The 18,632-nt window shown below is 42.0% G+C and overlaps 1 protein-coding gene across 1 annotated transcript in view; it reads right to left on the bottom strand.

Moving 5' to 3' along the window:
• Positions 1–18,193, bottom strand: part of cntfr (ciliary neurotrophic factor receptor) — a 243,069-nt gene extending 224,876 nt beyond the window's left edge. The window contains exon 1 of the mRNA XM_083903061.1: positions 18,178–18,193. The gene's annotated coding sequence lies outside the window, so the exon portion shown is untranslated. The remainder of the gene's footprint in view (positions 1–18,177) is intronic.
• Positions 18,194–18,632: the final 439 nt, after the last annotated feature.

Consider the following 18,632-nt stretch of genomic DNA (forward strand, 5'->3'; position numbering starts at 1 on the left):
CTCGACAGTCATAGAAGAACAGTGCAGAAAATCATGCAGATACAGATGAGGCCCTTCAGTAAAACAACTGTGAGTGACTTAACAGTAGGCAAAGGTTCACCGGAATAAACAAGAAAACTATAAAAAAGCATAGCTTAAAATGTCTGCTGAAACTACAGATGGCAGGGTAAGAACTTGGCATCAACAGCATGAATCCATGGGCCTGTCCTGCTTTCGTGTTAACAGCCCAGTCTGCTGCTGCTGCTGGTAGAGTAATACCAATCAATCATAATTTGAATACTACAGGCTAGCTAAGTATTGTGGCCGACCATGTGCATCCCTAATGGCCCACAATTTACCCTTCCTCCAATGGCTGCTGCGAGCAGGGTTCGGCACAGTGTCACAGAGCAAATGTGGTAGAACAGGTGATTTGCAAGATGAATGTGTGGCCGGCAAAAATCTGCAGAAAATATGTGATGTAATCAAGTCACCACAGATCACAATCAAAGGCACGGGGTGTTGAGGTTGCAACCAAATATCCGTGTGGTGTTCCCAAAAAAAGGGTTCCCAATTATACTATATTATATTATATTATAGTCTCTGTTTAACTAATAACATGCTTTTTTTTTTCTCCCCACATGAGCCCTCAAATTATAGTGTGAACAGGTGGAGATGTAGACAGTACGCCTCATTTTCTATACGTAAAAAAGTTTAAGTGGGGAAAATTTGACAGAGAAACCCACCGTGTAACCGCAACCTCACTTCCTACCACACCCACACTCATTCACACACACACATGCGCTGTGTCAGAAGCGTCTTTAAGAGGCTTGACAACTCAATTTTCTGATTATTATAACATAATCACTGCAGTTAATATGCATTCTCATATTTCATTTTTGGGGTTTTATGGGGGAAAAAAATGCCAGTTTGAGGCCATATTACTTCTAAGTAGGCAATTAAAACAAATTGCTCCTAGTAATGAAGAAATACGGCCGCTTAAGATAAGTTCCATATGGACTTTTTTCCCCTCGACGTTTCTGTCTTTTTGAGCTAGAACTCTGTGGATTTATACCATAGCGGAGGGTCATGAATTATACCACACACACTTAAATGGGAACGCCAGTGTGACGTACACTAGTACAAGTGCACAGTTACAATGGTAATGCGCCCATTATGACACATTTGTGTGTGCATGTGCATACACAAGCATGGTCAGACAGATGCGAAAACACACACACACTCACACACGCATCTCATCAAGTCGAGCATAACCGAAGGGCCTCAATATGGATTTCACACTTGAGCTAAACCTCCTTAACTTTCCTCAACAATATGGACGCCTCAAGCAATGTCAGCAGCTCCCCCACTGCCACTACAAACACTCACTCATTCTTTACAGATAATGCTCTCCCTCTGGTTTAAATCTCATTAAAGGACATTGTTTATAGACGAAAAGGCCTAAAGAATATATTCTTTAAGTCTTTTTTTAATCGGCTTAAATTGACTGCAACGGGATAAGACGAGTTGTATTTTAATTCAGTTCCACATTCACAGTGTAATAGAGATAAAAAATGTTTAATTTTTCAGCCTGGTAGTAAAGTCACAATATATAATTCCCCAACCAGTGGCTAAAATTTTGGCTCACAACGACTCTTTCCTTCTCTTCTCCTTGCTTGCGTAAACTCACATGCAATTCGATACTTCCCAGACTCTGAGAGACAGAAATTTGTGGGACCATATAACGTCCGTGACCAATAATGCATCAGGAATGTGTTGTGAGGAAATCGAGGAATTTGTCATGGGGAGGGAAAAACTGGACGTCCAGCAGGAAATTGAGCGACTGTTCAACATTGCCTTCACAGTGAAATCCAATCTACTTCTGACACACGGGTGCGTGCGCCAACGTGTTTCACATGTTCTCTCTTTTCACATGTGCGCACACGCGTGTATTTACAAATTGTGTAAACACAAGCGATGGCTCACTGCAATCTGGCCAATATGCTTTATTTTCCTAACACAGAGCTTATTACATCTTTTTTGGACTAATGGGCAGAAAACGTCCATCTCGCACTTTTGTTTATTTGCATCTGTAGATTTCAATTAAACTAAAAAAATGTCAAAGCCAGAAAGCTCAGCCTCGGCAACAGACACTGATCTGTATTCAGAAGGGTTTTATACAAGGGTTTACCTCCATATCATGTTAACCCTTTGTCTTGCTTATGTTAACCCTAAAGGGCCAGAATTTCCACAATAACTTTCAATATCTGGCAGTTTATTTATTTATTTTATTTATTTACAATTTACTGCATTTAAAAAAAAAGACGCTGATTTGCCAGCTTCCTGCAACAGCGCGAGCAAAGTTACCGTAATGAGCACATTTTGGCTTTTAACGCGCAACTTCTCGGCCTTCAGAAACTGTTACTGTCACAAACCGATAGCATAAAATCATCGCATAATTACGCAAATATCTGCAATACACTCAGTGTTAAAGAATGTTTCCTAACTTAAAATTACACAAATGTCTGCAATGTTATCTCTCGGCGTTAAAGGGTTAACAATATGTTTCCTCCCTAAAAATAGATTTGTTTTTATTGTTGTTGATTAATAAAGTGACAAAAAATCTCAGGTCACAGATTTGGCTTGATCCAGTGTAAAGATAAAGATTGATGTGAAACAATTAATCCTCCCATCTGCCCTTTTTTTTTTTTTTAAAAGTCCAGAAAGATTGGGAATACACATAAAGCACACACACACAGTAATGGCATTGACATAAGTAACCAATAAAAGTGTGTTTAGGAGGAGACTTTTCGTGGTTGAGCCTGTCAGTGCTGGCACCACTGCAGGTGGCTACCAGAGAGCAATCAGAGCCACAGATGGAGCATGTAAAGGTTGCATCTGGAAGCCGGAATGGCAGAAGGCTAGCATGACTGTTGCCTCTGGGCTCACCGCTTATGGGTCCATTGGTTTTCAAATGTGTCTCCTCCAGAAAAAAAGCATAATGAACACAGCAGTAGCAGCAATCACCTAAAGGGTTTGGCGTAAGATTGTGTTCATGAAATATGTTTTTAAAATGTAGGCTGCGTTACACCAATAAAACGCTGATTTCAAATCAGGGAGCCATAAATAAGCAACAACAAGCATGATGGGATGGCAAGTTTTGGTTGCCAAAATAGGAGCAATAGAAATGCCCACAACATGACAAGAGGAATTAAAAAAAGAAATTAAAATACCTGTCCCTAATGAGTGGGATCGCAGAGAAACAGATGGTGTGTTCAGCTGGTGTTTGGAGTTTTTTGGTTTTTTTTATCCACCACGCATCAATTTGTTGGCCATAGAACATTTGTGCTTCCGGCAGTCAGTTTTACACACACTGTCCAGGTCTGTTTTTTTTTTGTTTTTTTTTTGCCAGCATTGATTCCATATTTATATAAAATGCTGGGGTTTTCTGTAAACTCCAAAAAATGAACATGTAGGTGATTTTTATGGGCACTGTGAAAAAGGCTCTCATTGCACACGATAAAAAGACACTACACACTATACACACAGATAGAAACTGGAGTTATTTACAGTGTGGGAGGTTATTCGACTTTTCTTTTTTTAGTTCTTCCTGATAAGGCACCATTTTCTTTCCCTGGCTCCGTGTCAAAGATAAGTTAACCTCTCTCTTTTTATATCTCACACACACATACAGCTATGCACATTCACTTTCCACCTGAGGGGAAGATCAAGATCCTGAGGGAAGACAAATGATACTGTAGCTCTGACAGACCAGTGGGTGTCTCTCTGCATGTGTCGGTGACATAATGTGCACCTGTCTGTCATTGTGTGTCTGTCAGTGAATGTGACACCACCAACTGTGAATGCGAGTATCAGCAGCGGCGTAGGTGCGTTTTATTTAAATGTCATCGCTGCAGTTTCGTTTATGCCTGTAGTGTGTGTTTGTGTAAATGTCTGTGGGCAAATTGAAGCTTTGTGATGACGTTGTGACCTTGTTGACTGAACCCACCAGCTTTTTGAGTGCGAGGTCTTTTAAGGTTTTAGTAGCGCTGGGAACGTTAGCGCGTTAGCGGCGTTAATCACGTCAATGTTAACACATGGCAACTGACCGAAAAAAGACGCGTGTGACGTCATGTTTGCGTAAATCCTGATAAAATGAGTCTCTAAAGTAACATTAAACTTTAAAAACAGAGGCACACATACGTAGTACACAGATACGCTGGTTATTTGTAGAATGCTGCTCTTTTCGTTTAATAAACAGACCGCTCCAGTTTGACTGTTTGTGCGCTAACGGCGCTAATGCTAACTAGGTTTTAGAGTTACAAATGTGTGACAGCGTGGCTGCCGACTGCTTATGAGTCGGTGTGATAGCTGCTTAGCCACAGGTGCAGAGAGATGTTGACACAGCTTATACAGAGAGAGTGCAAAGGGATGAGTTTGTCTGTTTCTGTCTGGTTATGTTTCTCTCAAACACACACACAGGCACGCACACACATGCAAGATCTCAGACAGACAAACTGCAAAGGCACACCAGTCAGAGTAAATTTTATGGAGACAAATGCGCCCACAAAACAGACAAATAAACATTCCTGCGCACAATCGCACACATCTGGGACGTGTACGGGACCTCAGGCACCTCGCCAAGGTAAATAGAGGAAATTGCCAGCCTTGACATTTTTGGGTGCTGAGCGAGGCTTCTCAAGGTGACAGCATTCACTGGGTGTTAGCGGGGGAGACGGGGGATCGGCGCTGAATGCTTAACAATCAACGCCCCTGTCGATTGTCTGTGTCTGCGTGCGAGCGTCTGGTGTGCGAACGAGGACACGCATGTGTGATTGTTCAGCGCGTGTTTACGCATTCCGTGTCTTCGCTGCGTCTGTCGACATGTGTTGTTCTATGTTAGCGTTTCTCGCTGGACTAAATCAGCGCCCGTCGAACGCCGATGCTCTGTTTCGCTCGCAGGTAAACACAAAAGTCGTATATCTTATGTTATTTCACGTGTTGTTTCGTTACATATTTGGTGTGATTCCTGGTGTCAGAGAGGAAGTGGTGAATCAATTTTGAGAGTGTGCACAAAGAGGCGTTTGAATAGGGCGAACTTTCAAGGTTGACTAATGGCTGAATTATGCGTGATGCAAATGACCTCTCCAAATGTAACCGCACACCCTGCTCTGATGACCTTAGTGGATGAAAGAGAAAACATTTTTAGTTTGTTTGTTAGTTAAATAATAACTTGGTTATTAAAAAGGTAAATTTATAAGGTAAGTTTATCTCTTTATCTCTTGTGTCACTAAAAGCAAGTGCAGATTGTTGGTGGTAAAATAATTAATAACTAAATAATTTGTTACCAATTCAAATTGATTAGTCGCTACATTATGCACACATTTGATCTTTTACAGTATATATGGTAGTTTGCCATCCCAGTGTCACCTCAGCATGGCTGACAATTTTTATAGCTCATATCTATAATGCACACATTTAATTGTTACTCATTTAATCAACCCCATACGGATAAAATGCACATTCATAGACAACGCCACCGTCTCATTTGTGTGATTCTCTTGAACAAAACAAAAGGAAAAAGTGAGCCGATTATGATTATTCACCAAATATGAGGCTTTTTCTTTCAGCCCGTTTTATGTGAAAATTTCAAACTGTCAAACTGTACGTGATAGTAAAGCAAAAACAATTAATACCATATTCAATTTTATAGCACGCAAGGATAAATACAATATACAAAATCTCTGTGGTTGTTACTGCTGTGAACCGGCTCAATATTTCATCCTACTGAATATGTAGACTCATAGCTACAGAAATTCAAACTAAAGCTCCTATAAGAATAAGTTGTCAGGTTCCATAAACAAACCCCAACCAATTCAGTTGATGTCAAAGCCTCTACTCAAAGCAAATCAGTATTTGTACACAATAACTTTAATCACCTGCCGAAAACAGATTAGCTTTATGAAGTGAAAGCTGAAATCATAAATCAAGGAACTCCAGCCTTATATTGTTAAATGAAACATGAGGTATCAGGTGTTAAGAGTATAAGCCACAGTTTTATAACAAAGACAAATATTTTGACATTAACGCTGAGCACTGTTTACCAAACTCCGCTTTAATCAGCTTTTAATCATTTTTTTGGGAGGTATCTGGTATTTACTTTCCCTGCTGTTCGGGCACTTAGCCATTATTTTTCCGACCCGGATAATACCCCAGTGGACCTCCATGATGGAGCCAGACCATGGTTGCTAGGCAACTTTGTGATGCAACTGTAAAGTTTCTATTAAAGGGGGGGCACAGAGGGGATTGAGAGTTCTGTATAATATCTTAAGACAGAGTGAGAATATATGGCATTGTGACACTGGGTCAAGGTCAGTTGTACGGGGGATTCTCCTTCTCTCTCACTTGTAATTCCATTCCATTTGTTTTTTCCGTTTATTGATCCCTTCCTTATTTTCTTGTTCAATCCCCAGGCAGGATAAGAAAAACACACATGCCTCCACAGAATGTATCTTTGATTAACCTTACATTTTCTCCCCATTTTCCCCCTTATTCAGCCCCCTTTCTCCCCCTCTCTATCACTCTATTCCCCCTCTCCCTCCCTGTGTCTGCAGTAGATACCCAATAAAGGATGTTGTTAATATCATTAGGCAGACTTCCTCTCCGGCCCAGCGCCCGGCCCACTCCCTTTCAGCCATAATCAAGCGTGCACGCTAACTATCAAAGGAGACATCGCTAATAAACTACCACAGTGGAGCGGAGAAACAACAACATACGTACACTCCTGCAGAGAAAACCGTGTTGGCAAAATGCAGTTAAATAAATGTGTTCATGTGCATGCTGGAGCTGAGGGGTGGCAGTAAAATAGGGGGGTAGGTGTTGGTGCAGGTTGCCCAGGCAACGCTAATAAAGCATGCTTCAAAGGCTAGCACACTCTGCTGCAAATCTGCCACTTAAGAGTACTAAATTAATTGGGGTTGAGGGACATGTACACAAGCAGACATAGCTAATAAAGTGTGCGCCAAGAAGAAGTAAATACTGTCAATTTAGTGGGTTTAAACGGGGGGTAGGGGGCCAACTGTGGCTTCCTGTTGCACTGGACTCATTTGCTGTAAATCATCCCCGTAAACGGGAGGGCACATTGTCAGCTGCATGGTCGGCTTGAAGATGTTCTCTCCTGACAGCTGGAGGCTCCAGTGTGCATTATAGCGCTGATTACACAAAGTGTAATGGCAATGTGTGATGCAAGACTGCAAAGTAAGAAGAACTACATTTAAAAGAATAAGAAAAGAGGGGGTGGTGGGGGGCAATGACATGAGTCTGCTAACGGAGACAGAAAAGCACAGATTTTCATGCAATTATTTGTGGAAATGTAAGGAGGAGGTGTCAAGTACACACATTCATTATCCGTTTAATTGTAAAAGACAGAGATGAGACAGTCCCAGTTGTAAAAGTCAAATTTTTAACAAGCACTTTGACTCCATTCCTTGAGCTTTTCTGATTTTTTTTAATCAAGCTAATGCTCGTTATTCTGTTTACTGGTCGGCTAAATGGAAAGGGAATTTCATGCATCTGTTGATGACACTGATTTATTAATCTCAGTTCTGTTTGTTGTAGAATGGGTAATTTGCTTTTGCAGAACTAATTGCCCAGAGCTGAGAAAATGTTAGAGTGGGGGGGGGGCAGAAATGTGATCAGGGCAAACAATGATACATGTTTTCAATGAGGTAGTTCAGTGTGCCTGCATAAGAAAATAATAAATTGTAGAAATGTACCCACTGTACAACTGTCAAATACAGACTGTTATCCTGCTCCAAAATGGGATTTTATTGACAATTCATGTCTGCATAGTTTCCTATTTTTCTTTAAATATACCAGACCTGTCTTACAACTTGTCTCATTCTCATTCACTGCTTGTTTTTAGCCCTGTCAAACGTTGTAGTGCTTCACCCTTTCCCCCCTCACTTCTAAGGAACTGTTTTTGGGAGCCCAAAATCTGCTATGCTAACCTGACCAATGCCCCAAAATACAACAAAAATTGCCATTAGCTTCAACAACTGAATATCTGCTGACAGTGGAAGCAAAATAGTGTGAATTTTCATGAGAAATTCAAAATATACCACACAAAATGAATACCTTCAGTCAAGTTGATGATAGTGAACATACATTGTTATGACTACACAGCACTACTGAATGGAAGTTGAGGCCAAATCAGAGCGGAAATCAATTTAATAGGAGGGAAAAAATTACACTAAATGTGCCTGAAAATAACAAAGATTGCAAATAATCCATCACCGCGCAGCATCGCAAACTCGCAACCTCGCTTTTGACTCTAAAATAAGTCAAATGTCACAGAGTGTATTGAACAACCGCGGGGATCCGGCGCTCTGTGGTCACTACCCATGCTCCACGGTCATGCTTTATTTTTATGCTTTCCCTCTGCACTGTAATGGAAATATAAAAGGGTGCATTGATTAGTGTTTAAGGATCAGGCTTTAATAGATTAAAAGCCTCCAGCTCTGAGAGAGGCACTCACTCATACACACTTGTGCATAAAGGGAACTTTACATATATACACACACACATCCACGAGCAAACCCAATGGACAGATATGGAAAGAGCTTGGGCATGAGCAATAATAGATGTTATTAGACAGTGGCTGATCACACTTGAGCAGACAAAGGCATTAGAAGGACACACACACACACTGCCCTAAGATCCTTTAACAGCTTACATACATGTCTTAGCCGTTTATTTAATAAATATCCATGCAAAAAGTCAGATAATATCTTCATTATCATAGAGCCAAAGCCCTAATGTCGATTCTCCCAACTGACGGAAAATGCGTGCATTATTAATGCAGTGCATTATTAATAATGTGGCATGAACCCAGAGTTGTGAAGAGTCTCTACACACAGGGATGGTTAATGTCAGGTCTCAGTTTGAGTGAAGACAAAAAAAAACATAAATGAAGATGGCAGAATTCTGTCTTCCCACTGCTGATGTAGCAAACCTGATGTACATCAAGTTCCAGTTATATTGCTACATAACAAAAAAAATAAACTAAAATTACAACTTTCCTGTGTCCTCCCGTATAATTGTCTCACCTGGACTCCTCACAAAGCATTTCATTTCCCACATTTCTCTGGATCATTTGCCTTCTTTGCACTCACAATTGTCCCATCTCAACTTAAAGCATGGCCCTGACTCCCAACCTGTCCAACATGTCCTTTTTCATTTTCTCTAATCTCTGCACCTCTTCGCCGTCGCTGACCTCAATCACACAGGGGGCCATAATGGTATTAGGCTCCCCTGTGCACCGTTTTTTTTTTCCTACACTCTACACATCCATTTTCTCAATTCTCTCTCTCTCCTCCAACACTGATCACTGATCTTCTCATCAAACACCCCATTCATTCCCATTGCCTCAAGTCTTCCTACCTTCACAACCTTGCCTTTCTTTTACCCTGCCCTTACCCTTACCAAAATAACTCTTTAATCAAGAGGTTTTAGACCAGTGGGAATGTGTTTAATTAGCGTTCACTCCCAGGTTTAAATGGCTCTGCAAAGCACCTGGGTCTTCAATCTACTTTGACCTCTATCGGCCACAAGTCCATTTCTTCTTCGCCTACTTACATCTTCCCGCCATTAGCTATGTATGTTTTAGCCAATCTTACTTTTTACAACTTGGGACAACAGTTTAAAGAGATGTATGTGTTTGTGATGACATTTAACACACATGGGTGGAGCAGAGGTGAAACCAACAACACACGCAGACATTTTTCAGCAGGTAAAACTCCCCAATTAAACTTCTGTTGTGTCTTTTATTGCTAATGATCCATGACCACAATCACACGTTTCCTTCCAACCCTTTCAGCCCTCTTGTCTTTTTAAATCCCTCACTCAAGAGGTCTCCCCCTCTGTCTTGTATGGGCCTCGGCATATCTTGTATTCCCTTATTCCGCCTCAGGTGGGAACGCTCCTTTCATGTCGCTGGACTTCTCTTGACCTCGCCGTCTGTTAGCTCCCTGAAGAAGTGACCGCAGTGTTGTCTGCCGTCAGCGAGGCCTGACCTGACCTCTGTGTGTGGTTACCAGCTTTTCTCGCATGTGCTCTCCCTGATGGTCACACATCTCCCTGCTCTCATCCGACACTTCTTTTGTCAGAGTCAGCAAGTAGATTTAACTGCGTCAGAGTTTACACATTACGTTTTCCAGCAGATGAACAGAGGAACGTACAAATGCGGACAAATCCTGATTAACATTAAAAATGCACCCAATTTTCCGACTGAAAATTACAGTTTTAACAAAAGTTAGTCTGGTTTTTTTTAGACATTATCAGCAGCAAGCCTGTGGGAAATTGTAAATGAGCAGCAACCACAGGTGGCAGATGCATTTAATGCAATTGATTTAAGCAAATTAAAGCCTGCTTTATACCGTTTATATACGTTGTCCAGTACTTACAACAAATTAAACATAAGCAGAGTGTGTGAGGCTAATTCCATCACCAGCTAATCACCTTAATTTCCGTGTAAAATGTAAATGATCTTACACAGAACTAGTTAGTCTGTGGAAATCAATAGTGAAGAAAAAAAAACACCCATAATGGATGCATGTAGGAATCTGCATCACATATCTACTGCTCCGAGAAATGATTAACGATTCTCCCGCAAGTTCCATCATGTATTACTGCACTGCATACATACTGTACCATATTGTGCTGCTGCCTGGAGGCACATTTACATTGCTGCACTTGTTCTCACGATGCATTTAAGACGTACACGATGCATAATGTCGGAGTAAATTACGTCGGATTCAAGCACTTAATATGTCCTAATGCAATGTTAACTATGTTAGAACATTCTACTTTTGCAGTACATGCCAGGTAGCATGAGAGTATAACATCTAGACTATATCTATGCTGTGATACAAACATACCATCATTTCATAGACAGTGTTTACAGATAAAGATGATCTCCCAGATGAGGGTTATATGCATCCTGTGACAAATCAGGTTCAGGAAGCAGGTACTATGTGCGTGCCAGTGCAAACAGGAAGCTATTTTTTCCCTCTGTACGAGAAACAACAAGGTTTGCTTTTCACTGCTCTACTACAAACGTGGCATATCATTTAAAAACGGTAAGCTAAGGTTGCTCTGTCCGTTTTGAGTATGAACATATCAGAATTATTGGCATATTTCAATGTTTTAGTCTAATAATCGTTGATTGGTTTTATAATTGCAGGCGCACCTGCCCGCAACAGCAGCAGCGTTCCGCAGTCTATTTGTGTCTCAGCCGCGAAGCTGAGCTCCTCAGTCTGGCTCTGTATTCCTCAACAGTTATTGTGCTGATATTACTAGTTGACATAGCACATTATTTTTGGATATGGTATTGTGCCGATGAACGTAATGCAAAACTTTCCGTCAGACTCTGTTGAACTCCCACCGCGGCTGCTGGTCTTTTCAAATTAAGAGCCGCATCCGCACAGGTGGTTTACGGGTGCGGCTCTTTTCAAATTAAAAGCCACTAAGATAGTAAAAATGTATTTGCAAGGAAGTGTGACCCATTAGGGAAGGATGGGGCGGTGGCGTTTTCGTGGTCTCTCGAATGCAATATAAAGTGTGACATTTCAAACGAGTTTGTGCTTCAGTTTTGAAAAGATCAAATGCCCTTGAAGTAGTTTTTTGAGTGTGTGCATGTGCATATATATTAAGGCTGTCTATTCTTTTGAAGACATTTGAACATTTATATACGGTATTATTACACTAAATTTTAGTCACTCTTCCGATAATGTGATGAGCTTCTAGGCTGTACATTTTGTGGACTTTAAAATTTGAAATCCCCCCATCCAAGTTCAAACAGGCAGCACAATTTTTTATAAAAATTGACTGCCCTAATTATGTATGAGAGGGTGTGAGTGAGTGAAGGCTGAGTCATAAACTGTTTTCTCTATTTCCTCTCTTTCATCCCTCATTAGCTTTGATCAGAAAGTTGGAGGAGTACAAATCTGCTATCGTCTGCATGAGCTGCGAGAATGCTAAAGGGGGCTGGAAGGATGGACGGAGAGCTGGCTGATGATAAAAAAAAAACACAACAGTACCAAACACACACACACACACACACACACACACACACACACACTGACCCCCCCTAGCACACACACACACACGTTGACAGACGAAAAAGCAAACTGACAGACTCTGACTCACAAGCACAGACAACAGGCAAACACACAGAGCAATAAGGGGGAGTACAAATATACACGTTTAGGGAAAAGAAAATATCTTACAACCTAGACTAGCAAGATCTTTCTCTTTCTTTTATAAACATTTCACAACTTTCTTTTCTATAATTTAAAAGGTCACGTCCTGAGGCTGGAGGGCATGTTATGAGTGACGGAAGTTGGAGACGTCGGTTTTATTTCTGCTTGTTCTCTCTCTCTCCGTATTAGAAATGTACAAAGAAAGCACACGATTTCCTCTGGATCACTGCGAGTGAATCCCCTCTGCGAGCCAGATCTTCCAGCTCGAGGTGCAGAGCGGAAACAGGTCATAAAATGTGCATGGGAAACGTATGTGAAGCGGCTTAATTGGGGGCCAAATCTTAACAAAATCTTGTCATGTATTCAAACCCTTAGGTGCATTTAGATAAAAGCACACAGCAAGTGGCATATCTGACAGAAGAGATACAGATATAGAGAGACGAGAATATTCTCTGGCTTGTTGAATTCAAATCTTCCCCTTGCAGTTGTTTCACAGAAGATTGTGATATATCGCCGCATGTGCTTGTGCACATATTAACTTCCAACTTTCCTTTGACTCTGACCTTTTACCACCTTTTGTCAAATCTCACTCTCAATCCTTTTCAAATCACTTTTTTATAAAAATCCACTCACTTTCAGGTAACATTGCTGGCAGTGTATGACCTGTCATAGATCTGTTGTACTTGGTGTTTTTGAATGTTTTCCTTGTCCTGTTAACTCTTTAACCGTACACATCACAGAGAACAGTTTTATTTTCACTCTTACGGTGGTAATATGGTTCAGATAAAATCCCTATGAAGAGAGATGATTCAGTTAAGATGTGTAAAGATTACAACGCTCGAGAGCGGAACCAAACACGTTTGTGGCCAAACGTTTTCTCGCGTGAATTAGATAATGTGATGTTTGTCACACACCGACGATAACATTTCTTTTTACTAATAAGAAGAGAGGGTAAAATTGCTTCGGACCCTGACCTCTCCCACCCAGAAACGACATTTGTTTTCAAGGTGAGATGAGCTCTCTCCTCGACTCCCCTCGTTCTCACTCCCCTCTCTCTCCACACCACACCGGCTTCCAATTTGTAGCCTTTGTGTATGTTTCAGCAGCGAGATTCACGGCCCCATCGCTGCTCTGATCAGGGCCTGCTACTCGGACATCTGTCGGAGGATGTTTACCCAGGCCCGTAAGTATGTTAGGGGAAATATTATCCTAGTTTTAACTTACCTTTCTTGTGTCTGAAGCATAAACACCAGCATTGCAAAGCAGGGATGGGAGAGGAGAGGCAAGGAGAGAGAGGAGGGAAAAAAAGGGAGTGTAGAGAGTGGTGAGACAGAGTGGACCTAAGGGAGTAATGGTGCGTTCACACATATGGATACAAAGTAGTTGGCAGTATCTGGCCTATCATGAATCAGGGGGACTCATTCGTAACAAAGGCAGCGGTCACTTGTCCCAGAAATCCACATGTGTGCAAAAGAAGGATGTAAGGTGCAAAAGGAGTGGTAAGGAATAGGGCATGGGAATCTTTTACTACGATTTGCTACGATTCGATCCCAAAAATTAAAAAAAAACAAAAAAACTTTGATTCATAATGATTTCTGCTTCAATCTATAGGTGTGCAAAGGATGATCTACTCCAGTCTGCTTTGCAAGACAGAGTGACAAATGGAGACATTAAAGTGTCTTTTTCAGATTTATGAAGTTTTAAAGCATGTATCCATGCTTAGATGGAACTGTTGCATAAAAGCAATATCACATATTGCATAAGAAACAAAGATAAAAGTGCCTCTTTATTAGTGCTGGGCACGTTAACGCACATTAATGCATGACGCGTTTCCATGACGACTGACCGGAAAACCGTTTACTCGCGATTGTTAACATGAGTCTCTAAAGTAACGCTAAACTTTAAAAAAAAAAAAAAAACTTTAAAAACAGAGGCACAAATACGCAGTACACAGGTAGGATGGTTATTTGTAGCACTGCTCTTTTCTTTTAACAAACAGACCGCTCCAGTTCGACTGTAGGCGTGCTAATGGCGCTAAAGGAGCTAACGCAGCTAACAGAGCCCAGCACTACTCTATTCTGAAAAAATTGATTCTGGGACATAAATGAGAATTGCGATATTTATGTGATTTTTTGCACACCCCTAGTAAGGAGTCAGCGATCAAGGAGGCAGATAAGCAAAGGGAGGGAAAGAAAAAAGGAAGAAGTAAATGGAGTAGAGAACATATATTGAGTATATTGAAAAAAATAGAGTGATGAAAGGATGAGACTACAGGCTGAGAAATCACTGAAGAAATTGAGAAGATGAAAGGGAAAATAAAAGGAAGAAATGAAAACGAGGACCAGAAACACACTTAATTACTTTTCTCTTTGATCGCTGCTTATATGCCAGTTGGACCAATCAATACATCTCGAGTTCTTGGGGGTTCATTTGGAAAATGTCACCAAAACTTTTTCATCATAGAGCCCAAAAAAACACTCACAGACAAAGATTTCTCAGCCTCTGAAGCAAGAGGACACATGAAATAAAAACCCATTTGAAAACCATGTGACTGGAAACAACACGCACATTTGTTCACACTCTTTTTTTCCCTATAATTCAGTAGTGTTGACATTGGCTAACGTCTTGTTTTATTTCATGTTTTTATCTCATCCACGGGCCTGAGAAATATTAGCTTTTCAGTTACAGCATTGTGTCGATGAGGCGAGTCAACGGTGGCTCTAACTCACTGAAATCTCCCCCATCTCTCACCCGCTGAGCCGACTCACGGATGAGCAAGCACATCTGGGTCTGAATGTTCTAAGTCAATGTCACATTGTTGTTTTCATCCACCCGCCACCAAAAAAAAAAAAAAAAAACGTTGAGCTCCGCTTCAATATCACTCACCTCACACAGTTTGTCAGCCATTGTCTCAACCACAACAAACAGCGAGTCTGAAAGCTATTTTAAAACAAAAGAAATACATTTTTTCCATATGCAATTTTCCATCTCGGGGCCTAAAAGATGGCGAATCACAACGTGTTTCAATTCCACAAAATGACACCAAAGCGTTCTGTATTCAATCAGCGTCTCACAATGCGAGGCTTCTTATCTCTCAAAGTTGGAAAACTAACTTTTCCAGCATTTTTACTGATCCCCAATTTCCAATTTAGGGATCAATGGCAGAAGGGAGCTTAAAGAGTTTACATTAACGTATGTCTGGTGTTTGGCATTTAAGCCAAAAAACAGAAGGGGGTACACAGATGCTTTCCACGTGCACTCACACATACAAGGGAGAAAGTTCTTCTTCTTCCGATCATCTCTCTCTCTTTCTCTTTCACACACACACACGCAGGCCTCTTCCCGTCTGGTGTTGTTTCCAGTCTAAAACCAAACCATGTGTTGGAGCTATCCTGAGCTGGTCTTAACTGTATGCCCTGCTGGTACTGGGGTCCCTCCGCACACGCACACACACACACACACACACACACACACACACACACACACAAAAAAAAGAAAAAGGACCAGGAAGACATTTACAGTCTGTATGTCTTCAGTTTTGTGTCTCTGTGTTCTTTTAACAGCCACTGCCTTTGGTGTTTTCCGTCTACTTGTGCCCTGTATTTCTTCTTTACTACTTAACTTCTTCCTGTTTTGTTTCTAAATCATTAGCCTCTCTTCCCCGCTTTCTTGCATGTGTCATTCATTCATCACTGCAGCACTTTCCCCCGTCTGTCTGTGCACCTACGCTACCGTTCAAAAGTTTTTGGGGTCGCTTAGAAATGTCCTTATTTTTGAAGGAAAATCACTTTTTTTCAATTAATATAACATTAAATGAATCAGAAATACACTCTATACATTGTTAATGTGGTAAATGACTATTCTAGCTGCAAACGTGGTTTTTAATGGAATATGTACATAGGTGTATAGAGGCCCATTTCCAGTGTTCTAACCCTTGAAAACCCTTGGGAAAAGCCAACATTTTTTTTAAAATCATTATTTCTAATCTTGTCAATGTCTGACTATTTTTTCTATTCATTTTGCAACTCTTTTGGTGAATAAAAGTATGACTTTAAATGGAAAACAAACAAATTGTATAGGTGACCCCAAACCTTTGAACGGTAGTGTAGTTTTCCTTTCCTCCTTCCTTGAACTCTTGTCAGACCTTTCTATTCGCACCCCCTCCTTTCTCCCCAAAACTCCCATCTCTCCCCTCTCATTCCACCACCAACTAGGCATGAAAACGGTGCTCCATTAGGGGTGCCTGGGCTAAGCCCAGTCTGACACATATTGCTTTGATCAGCCGTGAGCTGGGCTAAACACCCCGCTAAACTCCCAGTCTGAGGAGGCGGCGGGAGGGGGGGTGTTGAGGGAGAGAGCGCAAAAAGTAGCGAGGGATGGATCAAAAATGCAGAAAAGAGATGGAGATGCAGAAGACAGAAAGGAAGAAAGATGCTCACTTTCCCATGCTGCTCAAAAGTATGTACTTCCACGTCTCTCTCTCTCTCTCTCGCTCTCTCTCACCACTCCACTTCTTTATCACTCCACAACCTCCTCAACCTTCAGGAAGCCTCTGAAAGGCAGACACCACCTGCAGGTGCAGGATTCACAGACACTGAAAACGTTAGGGCACGGATCAGATCAGATGTCAGAGGATGAGAATGTCTCCTGCAGCATCTTTCTCTGGGGGTCTTGTTGGTAAATAAAGTCTCGGAGGATAAAAGTTGGAGGGAGGAAAAGAAAGACAAGCCCAAAGAGAAAAGATATATGGAAACCAGACGTCTATAACTGACAACAGTTAAAAAAAAAAAAAGAACCAGAGCCTCACACTTTCAGGCAGGCAGATTCTAAACCAGCAGCAGCAAAAGGACAAAAAAGCTCCCCGTCTTTTTCCTCCCAAGGAGCGAAGAGAAAAGGGATTTCCGCTCAGCGCTAATCAATCAGGCTGTGATAATGGCTCCCATGCCTAGCTGTCGACTGGAGGGGTCAAGGCATCCCGTGACCCAACGCCCAGGGCCCAGGGGCCAAAGCCCCCTCTCAGAATAGCACCCCAGGACGGACTCCCCAGGCTAATTGTCCGAGCCAGTGTCAGCCTTTTCAATGCCCCCACCACCGCCACCGCCACTTACCCTCCCCTCCTTCCACTTTCTCCTTCATTCCTCTCTCTTTCTTCTGCCCTTAAACCCTCCCCTCCTTCTCCCCCTTGTCTCCTCACAACTCCACGATCCTCTCTCTATACCGGCATGTACCCATGTGGGGGTGCTTAACAGAGAGGAGTTGGATGAAAATCTTAGCACATAAAATAATGGCTGAAGAAAGGAGGCTGCGAACATAGGGGAGAAAAGTTTACGGAAAAGATGGGAGACAAGAAGGGATAGAGAGAGCAGCGTGTCGAGAAAGAAGCAGAGAGACGAAGTAGTAGAGAGGGACAGGCAGTGAAGACTGTCCTCTTTCCTCTCCCCGACGCATCCTTCATATCACGGGAACAGAGCACCGTGACAGGTTCTACCCTCTCTCCCATCTGCATATCAATGGATTTCTATTAATCACAGCCCAGTGCTGCGTTGAGAGTGCGTCCGTTCATCACCACTGTGCAAGCATACACACGCGCGCAAAAAGACAGTCAGTCACAACACAGAAAACACAGAAAAGCCACCAGAGTCCAAAAAAGCAAAGCATACTCCTGCTCCGCGTCAGTGGCATTCCTCTCATTCCAAGCGCACGGCTGCTAATGAACATCGTTAGATCCCACAGACAGAGGCACAGATTGATGGAGAGGCACTAGCAGCAACCACATCTCCACTCCACTCTTCTGTCACCTCTTTTTCTGGGGGGGTAATCCATTTTTTTCAGTCATTTTCATCCAACTCTACCTCAGTCCCCTGTGTCAGGTCCTTGTCAGGCAGCAGTAATAAAGTCCCCACAAATAAATAAAAATAAAAATAATCAATATGCTACTCACTGTGAACCTCTTCTGTTTGTAGCTGTATTTGTTTTTTCCTGATATGTCACTTCTTATCCTCTTGTAGCAAGGAAAGGGAGAGGGAGGAGGGGGGGGTGTAGTGTGTCTATCCCAGCGTGTGTGTCAGTCCGATGGAGGACAGTTGCCGTCTGCGTGCATGAGCATGTGTGTGTGTGCGTGCATGAAAGAGGGAGAGAGTGAAGGAGAGAGAAGGTGTGCGTCTGTCTGCGTCTCGCACTGCTCTGACTGAGGCAAGCTGAGGCTGTTTTAAACAGGCTGCTCTCCCCATGTGACCAGCCCAGCCAAAGGCAGGAATACATTACTGACACACACTCTCTCTCTCTCTCTCTCTCTCTTACTCTCTCCCTCACACACACACCATGTCCATAGTGCACCCCCTAGCCACCGCTCAGGGTAATGGAGGGAACAGCCCACACACACAATTGGCACACGTA

The sequence above is a fragment of the Microchirus variegatus genome (genome assembly GCF_963457635.1).
Source record: "Microchirus variegatus genome assembly, chromosome: 16".
Taxonomy (NCBI): domain Eukaryota; kingdom Metazoa; phylum Chordata; class Actinopteri; order Pleuronectiformes; family Soleidae; genus Microchirus; species Microchirus variegatus.